We start from the raw sequence: 11,655 nt of genomic DNA, 5'->3' as shown, positions 1-11,655 counted from the left end.
GTCCTCATAGATAACTTCCTCTCTTCCAGAGAAACCCCGTTTTGACTTTTTTATAACAAACCAAACATTTATCTCACTTTTTTTCTTCTCTCTTCTTACAACAGAGGGCTTGTTGCTGTCTAGATCAGGGTTTCTCAACCTCAGCACTACTAACATTTTGGGGTCAGATCATTCTTTGTTGCGGGGGCTGTCCTGTGCATTGCAGGATGTTTAGCAGCAACCTTGGCCTCTGCCCGCTAGATGTCAGTAGCAACCCCAGTTGTGACAAGGAAAAATGTCTTCAGACATTGCCACATGTGCCTTTGGCGGGAGGGGGAGGGGCGGTGCAAATCGTTCCTGATTGAGAACCAGTAGTCTAGGTTCATCTCTCTGCCTGTGCCTAGCACTCTACTTCCCCTTCACATATGTACAATCTTCTCAAGAATCATACAGAGATATCTATATCTTTTTCTCTTCTGTATAGTCAGCAGCTCCCTCTCAACTGGGTTCTTATCATAAATATCTAAAGATACTGAAGTTTCTCCTATCTTAAAAAAAATCCTGCTTTAGCAACACTTCCACTCCCAGCCACCAGCCCCTCTCCTTCTCAGGCACCCTGCAAAAGTTTGTTATTCTCCTTACCTCCATCCCACCTTCCTCATTTGATCTTCTTTTCCTCAAATATGACTCATAGTCTTGTTATTTTGCCTCTGTAGCTTTCACCTAAGTAACTTCCATGTCAATAAATGCAGTGACATTTTTCAGCCCATGGACATAAGGCACACCGGAGTAGACTACATTGAGAAAAGTGAAGATTCTGAATTTGGTCTTGACCTTGTTGAATTTCAGAGGTCTGAGAGGCATCCTAGAATAGATGTTGGGTAGATATTGAGGCAGCGAGGGCTGGAGTGAGAGGGTACGTCTAGTCTGGGCTCTATCAGTGTACCTAGGGACATATGGGTATGTGTGTATGTACCTGTGTAACAATGCCATAAGTGTGATGAGGTTCCTTTGGAAGGGGGGATGTTTAGAGCAGTTGTTCTCAAACTTTAGGGTACTTCAGAATCATTTGAAGAGCTTGGAAAATATAATTTTCTAGACCCCATCCCCAGGATTTTCAGTTCTGTAAAAACTAAATAGCCTCGATAGGATGGAGAATTTACATTTCTACTTAGTTCCCAGATCATATTGAAGCTACTGGTCTGAGTACCACACTCCGAGAACCACTAATCTAGTGTAAGGAGAGAGTGGCCAGAGATCCACTGGGGCACTCCAATATTTATTAAGCCAGGATAGGAGGTGACTCCTCGAGGAAAACAAAGGAAGCACAGAGAAACAAAGGACCACCACCTGCTTGCTGATGGAGAGCGGCCAAAACGGAGGATGCAGAGGCTCCAGAACTACATCTCCCAGGTTGCTCCGCGCCGGCTCGCGCCCGCCCCCTAGAGGCGGCTCGGAGGCGCCCATAGCATCCCGGGGACTTTCGCGGAGCATCCGTGAGCGCCGGGAGCCGCGGCGGCTGAGGGCTGAGGTGTTGCCGCGGAAGCCGAGCTGGGCGGGTGAGTAGGCGCATCGCTGCCCACCTACTGCTCTGCGCCGCAGCTGCGTGGTCTTTCCGTAGCGGGCAAGCGAGCGCGGAGGTTTGGGGGTTCGGGCGCGGGGCTGGTCTGCAGCAGGGCTGTCCCTCTGAGAGGTAAGATGCACTGCCGTGGTCCCCGTGGTGGCCCCGGTCCCTCTCCGCCTGGCGGGTCCCGCCTTCAGCCCGGGACGGAGGTCCTGCTCTATCCTGTCCACCCAGCCCCAGAACGGTGAAACCAGTGCCTCAGGTGGCAGCGGCAGGTGGCTGCCCCTCCCCTCCGGGCCAGGGGGGTTGGCTCAGGAGCCCAGGACCGAGGGCGAGAGGACTCCTGACAATTGCGGCTCTGGGAGGCGCCCCAGACCTAGTGGGACAGGTGCGTGAGTGCGCCGGGCCAGGGATCCCCAGGAGCCTCCCGCACCCTCCCTGGGTCTGTTCTGGGGGTGCTGTGTGGTACTGGGGACCGAGTAGCCCTTGGCCATCCTCGTCGTTCACAGAGGTCTGGCCCTTTTCCTGCCCTGGGCGGACCAGGGAAGGGCGCCGGCCGCGCGTCTCCCGGGTCAGCGCTCGGTGTCACAGCGCAATGCACCTGGTGAGCCCTGGGGGACCGTTTGGATGGTTCAGGGTGGCCCCGTGATGCAGATCCTGTAGAGAGTGCAACAGGAAAAACCTCCTTCCCAGATATCTTTAAAATAAAATTAATTTTATGTGCTTATTTTTTAAAAGGAAGTTTGACCCTGAATATCTTATTTATATGTTGTGGGAGCTCCATTTGCCAGTACGTAAGTTTATATAATAAGCAGTATACGGTTTGAAAAAAATGTTACTGTGAAGGTGCTCTTCCTTGCCCTCTATCGGAAGAATTATGTTGGACTGGATGGCATGTTTATCCCTTAGTAACTGCGGTAGCTGGAGGCAGGAGATAAGGTATTTTTGAGTAGAGTCACGACTCAACCCTTCAGGACAAATTTTGGTTTCAGAAGATTTTTTGTTATCCAGTTTCAAACACGGTGTTATTTCAGCGTTTAAGATGGGGGAGGAGGGAGAGAGCAAAAGCTTGTCAATCCTAGTATCTTGCTCTGCAGAAAATAGCTTGCACGATTTCACTCTTAAAGCAAGTACCTTTACTTTGGCAGCCAAAACTAGATCTAAAGCTGAGCTTCCATACTAAACCCTATCCTTTTAATAGTTTGTCAGTTGACCTGTTTGGCTGTTTTAGGTAGACAGCCCTATCATCTGTTAAGAAACAAAAGACGTCTCCCATGTTTGTACTTCTTATTTCTCGTCTTCCATTGACCACCCTCTCTCTACAGTGTTAAATAGGACATTTTTGTTTGGAGCTTGCTTGCGGGGGAATGCTCCCACTGTATCTTCACTGACTACATTCTCTGTCATATTAAGTAAGTTTCCCTTTATGTCTAATCACTAAGCATTTAAAAAGTCAAGAGTATATTACTTAGCCATAAGAAAACATGAAATACTACCATTTCTGACAGTGTTAATGTATCTTTTGCTTATCATGCTAAGCAAAATAAGTCAGATGGAAAAAGTCGAGAACCATATATTTCACTCATATGTGGGGTATAAAACTGAAAGCAACAAACGAACAAGACAAACTAACAAACAAATTCATAGACACAGACAACAGTTTAGTGGTTACCAGAGGAAAGGGAGGAGGGGAGAGGTAGAAAAGGGTAAAGGGCATCAAATATATGGTGATGGAAGATTTGACTGTGGGTAGCGAACACAAAATGCAGTATACAGATAATGTATTATAGAACTGTATACTTGAAACCCATATAATTTTTTGAACCAATGTCACTCCAGTAAACCTAATTTAAAAAGTCAGAGATGGGTGTTGATTTCTCTCCCCAAAATGCTTTTGCATAGCATGTATTAATATAACCATATAGTTTTCTTCTTAAAATTGTTAATATCATTGATTATACTGCTAGATTTTCTGTCTCTAAAATCCTGGGATAATTTAAAATGCACTTTTGGGTGGTTTGATAGATTTAATTAGCTAACATTTTATTTAGGGTTTTGATATCGGTATTTGTAAGTGAGATTGGTATATACTTTCTCTTCTGCGCCCATTTTTGTGTGAGTTCATGAGTAGGGTTACGCTCTCCTCACTGATTAAGTTGGGAAACTTTCAATCATTTTCTGTGCTCTGGAGAATTACCCGTTTCTTGAAGTTTGGCAGAATCTGATTGCAGACTGCCTGGGCTACTGTTGATGTTTTTTGTTTGTTTGTTTGTTTTTTAAAAAAGAAGTTGACATCACTGTTTAACTGACTTTTCAATATTTTTCATGGTCATTGATTTTTCTCAGGTTTTCTAATTTTTCAAAGTCAGTCTAGTACTTTACATCTTCCTAGAAAATCATTAACATCATCGAAATCTAATATGTAACAGCATAATGTATATAGTATTCTGTTGTAAGAAAATAAACTCTTCCATATCTGTGGTATGTTCTCTTTCTTTATTGGTCAGACTTGATTAATGCTTGCTTATTTTATTAGTATTTTCAAAGAACCAGCTTTTGGATTTATGAGTTAATCCCATCGATTTTTATTTTTCTATATCATTGATTTCTGTTCTTGATCTTTGTCTTCCTTTCTGCTTAATTCGAGTTTGTTTTATTCAAGTTCTAGCCTTTTGAATTGAAAACATAGGTCATTTATGTAATCAGTCAGTCCTCCAGAGCAAGGCAAGACTTCTAATTCTTTCATTCCAGTCACCTCCCATGTGGCTTAGCTCTATCATTACTTTAACTCTTCAAATTAGACATTATTGCTGCTATTATTTTCTGGGTCAATATTTATTCAATTTATCTACCTGTTTACCATTTTCTTCATTCTTTCTTGATCACAGATACTCTTTTTTGGATAATTTTCCTTCTCCCCAAAAAATATTTTTTAGAAGTTCCTTCAGTAATGATAAATTCTCTGTTTTTATATCTGAAAACACATTTATTCTGCCTTCTTTCTTGAATTTTGGCTTCACAAATTTTCTCTAGTCCATTGGTTTCCAAGTTATTTTTACATTTTTCTAGTATTTAAATAAGATGTTTTGTAGATGGAAGGTTTGGGGATCTCTACTCTGCCGTATTGCTGAAAGAAAGATAAAGATTAAATACAGAAATTAATTTGTAGTCTTATGAACTTTCAGTTTTCATAACCTTTCCCTGGATCCTTATTATATTGGGTACATAGTTTTATATTTACTTCAAATTTATTAATTATAATTTATGTTCTCTGTATCCTTAACTTACTTTTTCTTGTTGACTCCGAGTTCTGTTAAAGACTTCCACTATGATTCCTAGTGAGTTTCTTTTGTGATGTGCGTGTGTATCAAAGCTGCTTTTAGATCCTTAAAGCTTCATAATTTTTATATCTTCTTGGTGAATTATACTTTTTGGGAATAAAATAGTCTCTTATTTTTTTTTCCTATTTTTTATAAGAGTTTATTTAAGCCAAACTGAGAACAGTGTCAGGAAGCAAGATCTCAAATGCTCCTTATCTTATTTTAATATTTTTGCTTTTAATTTTATTTTGTTCGATATTAATATTGCTACACCTGCTTTGTTTTAGTTAGCATTTTTCTGGCATATCTTTTTCCATTTATTTATTATCTGTTTTATTTTAGTTGAAACTCTTGTGATTATCTTATAAGCTAGATTTTGTTTTCTTTGTGTTTGTCTTTTTTCAACAGTGTGGTAAAATATTCACAACCTAAAATGTATCATCTTAATTATTTTTAAGTTCGCTACTGTTAAGTATAGTCACATCGTTTTGCAACCAATCTTCAGAACTTTTTCATCTTTCAGAATTGAAACTCGACCCATTAAACAACAACTACTCATTCCCCTTACCCCCAGTCCCTGGCAATCATTATTCTTCTTTCTGTCTTTATGACTTTGACTACTCTAAGAACCTCATATAAGTAGAAATATATAGTATTTGTCTTTTTCTTTTTTTTTTTTTCCCCCTCTTTAATCCCCATCCCCACTTCCACCCTTGACCTATGGATGTTGCTGTTTCCCCTTAAGAACTGGATCTCTGAAGGTGGAGCATCTCCTCCCACACATGCAACCCCTGGGCCAGGGGTGCCCCCAGGGTATGGTCCGTGACTCCACCTGGGGCACGACCCCAGGACCTTCTGCGTGTAAAGCAAATGTACTAACCACTACACTATGGAGCCATCCCCAGTATTTGTCTTTTTCTGACTGGCTTATTTTATTTAGCATAATGTCATCAGAATTTTCTTCCTTTTTGAGGCTGAATAATATTCTATTGTATTTATATGTCACAGTTTGCTTATGTATTCATCTGGTTCCTTCTACATTTTAGCTATTGTGAATAATGCTACTGTAAACATGGTGTACAGTTATTTCTTCCAGACCTTGCTTTCAGTTATATACCTAGAAGCGGAATTACTGAATCATGTGGTAATTCTATTTTTAATTTTTTGAGAAACCTCTATACTGTTTTTCATAGTGGCTATACCATTTTACATTTACACCAACAATGCACAAGGGTTCCAGTCTCTCCACATCCTAACACTTGCTATTTTGTTTTTCTATTTTTATTTTTTTATTTTTTATTTTTTTGTTTTTTTGACAGTAGCCATTCTCCTGGGTGTAAAAATCTTTGTCTTTCAATAGGCAGCTTTAACCCATTTATATTTATTTTGATTCCTGATACGTAGTGGCTTATCCCTTATTTTATGTTTTCTATTTCTTATGCTTATTTCTTGCCAGCCTCCACCCTTTCCCTCCTTTTTGTTGGATTGATTGAATTTTTCTTGTTCCAATTCATCCCCCTCAAGACATGGAAGTTACAAATACCTTTTCTACTCTGCTTGTGGTAGGTAGCCTTAAATTTTGGAACTTTTTATTGAGGTATAACATAAATGTGTAAAGGCACATACATCTTATGTGTCTAGCTCAATGAATTTTGACAAACTGAATGCACATATTACCAGCACTCAGAACAAAAAACCTTCCCAACACTCCAGAATCTGCCCTTGCGTGGATCACCACTGAGGATAAGCACTACCCTGATTTCTAACACAATATATTAATTTTACCTGTTTTTCTACTTATATCAATAGAATCATATAGTATGTACTTTTCTATATCTAGCATCTTTCCATCAATATTACATTAGTGAGATTTGTCCACATTCTTGAGTGTAATTGTGATTCGTCCATTCTCACTGCTGTATACATTCCAATTTGTGTGTAGCCACAATGTAAATGTCCATTCTTCCTTGATGGGTATTTGGGTTGTTTGCAGTTTGGGACTATCATAAGTAGTGCTGCTATGAACTTTCTAGTACATGTCTTTTATTGAATAAATATATGCATTTCTGTTGATATATATCTAGGAGTGAAATTGCTTGGTCATAAGGTGTGCATATGCTCAGTTTTAGTAGATACTGCCAGTTTTCAACAGTGGGTACACCAACTTATGTACTCAAGAAGCATATATGGTTACTGCACATCCTTGCTAACTCTCAGTAATTTCTCTTTTCTATTTAAGTAAGTCTGGTGGGTATCACATCATGGTTTTAATTTGGCTTTCCATGGGGATAAATGAAATTGCACTCCTTTCATACCTGTAAGTTATCACACATTTCTAAACATTTTTTCTCAGGATGTTTAAGGATAATCTGTATATATGAACTCTCCATGAGTAAAGCAAGAAAGAACCTTAACATGATTTTAATTCTGTCCCATATTAAGATCATATGAGGTTTTGGGGGTCTGTACATTATATATAAACAATTACTTAAATAACTATAAATTTTAGTGATTATCACTCATCACTGATTCTTTCCTCTCTTGTTGTTTTTTTTTTTTAATTCATCATTTGTTTTGCTTAAATGAGTTCTTAAGTAATTTTTTTCCCCAGAGATTCTATGGATGTGTTTAAAACTATATTTTAATTTTGATTTTCTACATTAATACTCTTTGCTTGGTATAGGATTCTAGGTTTAAAACCTCTGAATTTTGCGGATAATTCTCTATTATCTGCTGGCATCTAGTGTGGTTGATGAAAAGTCTATGCAGTTGGATTCTCATTTCTTTGTAGTTAACCTGTTTATTTTCTCAGAAGCTTTACAATTTTTTCTTTTTCTTTGGTGTTCTAAATTCCAACTATTTCTCTTGGGGTAGGTCTTTTTTGTTCTTCCTACCCAGTGCTTGGTGGTCCTTTTCATTCTAAAGATTAATAAAAAGATCTTTGGCACAGGGGACGTTTCTCTTTGAGTATTTCTTTGCCTCCATTCTCTTTATTTTCTGCTTCTGGAATTATTGTAGTGGATATTAGAATTTCTCAAGTTATCTTTCATGTGTCTTGGCTTCTTTCAAATGTTCTTTCTCTTTATGGGCTGCATTCTGGGAGATTCCTTAGTTTGATTTTCTAGTTCACTAATTTAGTGCTTGGCTTTGGTCAGTCAACTCTTTAGCCCATCTATTGAGTATTTTTCAACATTGATTATCATATATTTAATTTTCAAGGTCTCCACTTTTTAATTTAATTTTTAGAACAGATGAGATATTCAGTGTTCAAAAATTATACTGCATTAAAAAGATATAAGTGAAATGTCTCCCTACCATTCCTTTCCTCCTATCTACTCAGGTTTCCCTCACTCCAGAAGCAAGTAACCATTGTTATTAGTTTTTTATGCCCTTGTAGAGTCTCTTTATGCAAATATAAGAATTACATTTTTCATTCTATCCTTTTTTTGCAGAAATAATAGCATTAGTCCATATACTGCCCTTCATCTTACTTTTCTATTTCACAGTGTATTCTAGAGATCTTTACTTATCAGTTAGCTGCTTGCTTGTCATAGATAGAGTGTCCCCTCAAACCTTCCAGAGAATGTCTAATAATTTCTTCTATGTGCCCTATTAACTCTCTTTCCTTAGATATATGTTCTATTTATTTGATGTCTCCATTTCATGATGTTCAATAAAAATTCAGAGGTTCTTCCTTTGTGTGCTCATCTATGAGTTTGAGAATTCCTGTTTTCCTACTTGTCCTATTTGTCATACGCTGCCTCTGGTGATTTTTGAAGAGTTGCGAAGTGCTGCTGAGTGGAATGTATGGTATATTCCAGGTGAGGGGGTTTTGTGGTAGATTGCTTAGTGTTTGTGAGGAAGGGCAACAGCCTTGGCCATTCTGCATTCCCCAATTATTCATCACTTTGTGACATTCCATCCTTGCCTCTCTTTCTCTCTGCTTGTATTGAGCTGTTGTGTGCTCAGGCAATCTGATTATGAGTACATACTCTATTTTCCGGAAATTTCTTAGATGTTCTAATTGGTCAGAGGCACTGTCTCTTGTTTTCCATGTCTCATTGATTTGATGTTTTAAATATAATATTTTTGCCACTCCAAGAAATTTTAGGATATTTAGAAGGCAGAAGTATGTGTTGAGTCCATTATCCTGTTTCAATCTCCAATATTACCTTTTATCTTGAATTTCTTTCTTGATTGGGGATCCCCAAGACCACCTTCAAATTCAGTGATTCACTAGATCTCATAGGACTTAGCATATTGTTATACTCATGGTTGTGATTTATGACAGTGAAAAGATACAAAGCAAAATCAGCAAAGGTAAAAGGCTAATGGGGCCAAGTCCAAGAGGATACCAGGCTCAAGCTTTCAAGAGTCATCTCCCAGTGGACTTACACAGGATGTGCTAATTCCCCCAGCAATGAGTTGAAAGAACAAGTATGAAATGTTGTCTACCAGGGAAGCTCACTGGAGACTCAGGGTGCAGGATTTTACTTTGAGCTGGTAGGCACTCTGTGCCTAGCACATACCCAAACTCCAGGCTCCCAGAAAGAAATTAGGTGTTCAGCATAAACCACAGTGTTTCCATAAACAGTTTGGGCACGGTGAGCCTCTCTTATCAGTTCTGCAAATGTTAGGAACTCTTCCAAAATCTAAGTTCCCAAATGCTAGCCAAGGGTCAACCTGGCTAGCAGGCCTTTTAAAGAATAGCAGTTTCAAGCCTGCTATATTAACTCTTTTCTGCAAAATTTCCCTCATATTTTCCACAGAAAAAGATCGATACTATACCTGGAAATGACTTCTCTCGGCCAGATTATCGAGGATTTTATGTCCTTTCTGAGGAGAGAGCAGCATTTGAGTATTATGATGCAAATGGGGGTAAAGAACTGTTTCCTGACTTTGGAAGAAGCCAAAGTATGGCAGCCTTGAAGGGATATCAGTGGCAGAGTATGGGGGCGGGGGGAGGGAGGGAGGTGAGGGACTGGCGGGGGCAGGGGGCGGGGACTGCTCACCTGTTTTAAATTTTTTCTCTTATTAGTCTTCGGTCACTTCAAGGTGATCATCGTCAAACACAGCAATCTGTAGCTTATACCTTTCCAACAGAATTCCAGTCCATGTTACTTTCTGTTCCCCAGACTCTGGTCATGGCTGTGCTCATGGGGCATTTTATCAGTTACTTCTCTTCTGTGGCTAGACTAGATAGTTTTTGTTGCTTTACTTTATGTCTTTGAGTTTAATCTCCCACAAGATTGAAAATTCCCTGAAGACCGAACAGCAAATTATACTTAGTTAAATACTCTATGCCTCCCTAGCAGGGTGACATGCTTATAGTTGGTGCCAATTAATGCTTGTTGAAAAAGCAGCCACAAAAAACAAAACAAAACAAACAAGAAGTAGTCTCTTCATTCTATTCCCTGCTTAACATGTGGTTGATTCTTCTTCTCTTCTGAGGATGGTCTGTAAAGCACCAAGCTGGCATTAACTGCTCAGGTTGTCTGCCTGAGTTCTGTCTTCCCAGGCAGCAGATGGTATAATTAAATGTTTTAGTTTGAAAGGCTTTTTGAAGTCATTGAACCTGCATGTGGTTTTAGATTGTCAAACCATCTTTTCTATCTAACTCTAAGGGCTTTTTCTATCTAACTCTAGTTGTAGACCTGTTTCTTCCCTCTCTTCATGTTTTTAGACCTCTGGTGTGGGGAATTTAATTAGTCCTGTTCTCATTCCTAGGACTTCATCACCATTGGACCATACAAACTCCTCTCGTTTTATTTGTTTATGCATTTGCTGGTTATTTTATTCATTCTTTTTCATCCTGTGTACCCCACTCTTATTCTCTTTCCCCTATAGCCAACTATTCTGATGTGTTTAGTATATACCCTTTTGTTGTATGTATATTTAAAAATGTGTACTTTTTTGTGTGCGTGTATTTTTAATTTACATGATGGTGTCATGTTATATGTCTTATTCTGTTTCTCAGTGTCATCATTTACTACCATGGTTTATGACCCATTTCTGTTGCTCTGTGACTATCTGGTCCATGTATCTACCACATCTTGCTTACCTGCTCTCCTGGTGATGGATACCCACATTGATTCCTACGCTCAGACAATGCTACATGAAACTCTTGCTCATGTCCCATATGGACTTGTGTGAGACTCTCTTTGGGATTTAGACTGGTCATAGTGTGTGCCTGTCCTTCATAGAACCATGTACCATCAGATCACTCTTCAGAATGTTTGCCTTGTCCTTCCTTTCCCCAGTAGTACACAGGATTCCAAAGACCCTTATCTCTGTAAACATTTGGCATTTTTCCTGATTTTTAGCACTATCACTCTTTTTATTTGCATTTCTTTGATTACTACTGAATTTAAAAATATCTTTAGGTCTGGAAGGAAGTTTTCACCTGAAGTAGAGGCCTTGAAAAAGGCTAGGATTTCTAGGCAGGGTAAAGAACAAGCAAGGAAATGATGTTGGGGCGGAGGAGGTGCTGAGCAGCTTAGTTTACAGCAGAGTTCAAGACAGAGAATACAAAGTTAAAGAAAGAGGAGGCAGAAAGAGTGAGAGATGTCCCTAGATCTCTCCCCTTGAAACAACAATAAGCTAAACATCTAATATTCAACAAAAAACACCCAAACTGCACAGCAGCACTTATGTGCAGTGTGGGATCTGTGCATAAGAGCTACCACAGGTCAGAACCATGGGTGTCAGGCGGTGGACTGGGAGTAATAAAGAAGCTACTTCTCACAGCTGCCAGAGCTCCCTACAGGAGGAGGGGGAGGGGAGAAGGAGCTG

General features: G+C 39.4%; 1 long non-coding RNA gene across 1 annotated transcript in view; it reads left to right on the top strand.

Moving 5' to 3' along the window:
- The first annotated feature begins 1,468 nt into the window (after positions 1-1,468).
- The window catches only part of LOC105291306, a 90,143-nt gene continuing 79,956 nt past the window's right edge, over positions 1,469-11,655 (top strand). The window contains exon 1 of the long non-coding RNA XR_002780001.1: positions 1,469-1,538. This is a non-coding gene — a long non-coding RNA (uncharacterized LOC105291306). The remainder of the gene's footprint in view (positions 1,539-11,655) is intronic.

This window comes from Pteropus vampyrus, unplaced genomic scaffold, assembly GCF_000151845.1.
Source record: "Pteropus vampyrus isolate Shadow unplaced genomic scaffold, Pvam_2.0 Scaffold44, whole genome shotgun sequence".
Classification (NCBI taxonomy): Eukaryota; Metazoa; Chordata; class Mammalia; order Chiroptera; family Pteropodidae; genus Pteropus; species Pteropus vampyrus.
This window is presented reverse-complemented; position numbering and strand designations above follow the sequence as displayed.